Below are 2,139 nucleotides of genomic sequence, written 5' to 3' on the forward strand. Positions count from 1 at the left end.
GCATTTGCAGAAATGCAGATTTGCTGTAACACTGGGTGACTGCAGAGGCTGATTGTCCAATTCCAGTTCAGTTGGAGGTTGGGTGGATTAAAAGGCCCACATAATGTGCTCACAGTCAGTCTCACAAGACCACGGTCTGGCAGAACAGAGAAAACAATCTGTGCCAAATCAGAGTGCGCTATTTAACCAAATCACCACTCTTTAGCCATGTGATCCAACACTTCTCCGGGCCTGGGGTGTGTAGGAAGGAATGGGAGAGGCCTGAGACTGAAGATGCTCTGTCTTTTTTCTTTCAGGAGGCTGGCTGGTTGGCAGGCATTAAGGAATCTGAGTGGCTTCAGTGCAGAGATGCAAAGAGTTCTAAAGGACTTTTCCCGGAGAACTTCACACGCCATCTGGAACAGCTCTTCTCACAGGCACAGAATGTGGCATGAAGCTCAGTCAGTAGGTTTTTAACCTCTTTGTAACACGGGAGTCCACTTTTTGTAGTTCAGGCTGCTAATGGTTTGCGGATTGGTGCCGGACAAAGCTTGTTGAAGCATATCAAGGTGAGCATGAGTGCAAACAGTTCAGCTAGCAATTTCTGAAGCAGTGCGTGAAAAAAAAAAAGAAATAAAACCAGAAATGTCCTTATTTGTTCACATGTACGTGGCACCAGGTTTGTTTTGCTTTGTCAGAGCTGTGGTGATCCTGTGTTTGGTCCTTTCCCATGAAATCCCAAATTAGGCTCCTGGGTACCAAAACCTGAACTTCTCTGCACTGAGTGTATTGGATTGAGTTGCACTGCATAAAATTTAATGAATAATCCTGTAGTAAAGAGGGCAAACTATCCTAATTTTCACGCGTTTAAAAAATGTAATTAACTGCTGCAACGTTTTTCAGAGTTACTTTTGGACACGCATGATATCTATGCACAGGAAGTTGAATGTGTATCTCTAAGTGCATGTGGGTATGTATGCATTTTAACAATTTCACTGCAGTTCTTTGACTGTGTGGTGCCATCAGGGCATGCATTGCTCTCTCACTGTCTGGCGTTACAGGAAACATTTTGTCCCAAAGCAAAACTGGCTGCCATTGCCAAAGCACTGAACAGTGTCCATGTTAGCAATGTGACATTTTCGTTCTGAGATGATGAATAACATCGTTTTCAAAGCTGCTAAACCTTTGAGAAGGCATGGCTCAGTTTCCTCTTCCAGCTGCAGTAGTTACAGTGAGATCGTCTGGAAGGGGAACTGTTATGATGCTCATCTGTACTTTTTTATTTAATTGGCTGAATTAAAAAAAAAAAAACACAACAAAATTAATCTCTGAGAAATAAGCATAATATATTTTCACAATAGGTATTTATGCAGCGTACCTTCACAAATCCTTTTAAATTAAGATATGTAATGTATCCTGTATCAAAAAGTCATCTGTAACTTCTGTTTTCCAGTGCTGTGTCATTAGAAATAGACCTTTGATCCAAAGACATTTCATCTGTGATGCTTTTGAAGTTTTGTTACGATGAATTTCAGGTGGTTCATGCGTTCTATTAGGGAATCTAATTTTAATTTAATACCTCTTTTCCCAGAGAAACACAGCGCAACTGGTGCACCATCCAAACTCTTGCTTTCAGCCTCAAGATTGCAGCAGGTCTGATTCCCAGCTCAGCACATCTCCTGGCTGCTCCTCCTGGACATGGGCTGTGGCCACCAGCAGCAACAAGGGAACTTGTCTGTGCCCAGCTGTCACTCAGACTGCTACCTCTTATTTGTGTCTTGCTCGTCCATTTCTCTTGTGTGAAAAGAAAATTCTCCATCAGTCTGCTCTGTTCTGTTTGCTGATGCGTGGAAGCCACAAACATTTTAGGAGCACCCACATTTTCCTAGCAGTTCAGTTATTTGTTGTGATATTTTGGTTGTGAGCTGTTTTGTGTGCGTGTAAGTTCTTTCTAGTCTGATTTGTCAGACTTCAGTGGAAGAAATAGAATTTTACTGTTCCTCTGAAAGAGGAGGGAAGTTTGGCTTTTCTTGGTATCTACTGAATTCTGTAGCTTTCAAAAGGAACTTTGATGGCAGCTGCATTTTGTGGAGAAGTGGAGTGGCTCGGCTGTGGTAGCTGGGATTTTGGCTTTAAAATGTTACAGTGAGCAGCTGGAGT

General features: G+C 42.3%; 3 long non-coding RNA genes across 3 annotated transcripts in view; 2 read left to right on the forward strand and 1 right to left on the reverse strand.

The window, feature by feature from the left end:
- LOC109368342 overlaps window positions 1–1,311 on the forward strand; it is an 18,623-nt gene extending 17,312 nt beyond the window's left edge. Inside the window, exon 2 of the long non-coding RNA XR_002116291.2 lies at window positions 297–1,311. This is a non-coding gene — a long non-coding RNA (uncharacterized LOC109368342). The remainder of the gene's footprint in view (window positions 1–296) is intronic.
- The window catches only part of LOC104911586, a 25,226-nt gene that overhangs the window by 19,793 nt on the left and 3,294 nt on the right, over window positions 1–2,139 (forward strand). The gene's annotated exons all lie outside the window — the stretch shown is intronic.
- LOC109368340 overlaps window positions 1–2,139 on the reverse strand; it is a 23,093-nt gene that overhangs the window by 12,126 nt on the left and 8,828 nt on the right. The window lies entirely within an intron of this gene.

Source organism: Meleagris gallopavo, chromosome 6 (assembly GCF_000146605.3).
Source record: "Meleagris gallopavo isolate NT-WF06-2002-E0010 breed Aviagen turkey brand Nicholas breeding stock chromosome 6, Turkey_5.1, whole genome shotgun sequence".
Taxonomy (NCBI): domain Eukaryota; kingdom Metazoa; phylum Chordata; class Aves; order Galliformes; family Phasianidae; genus Meleagris; species Meleagris gallopavo.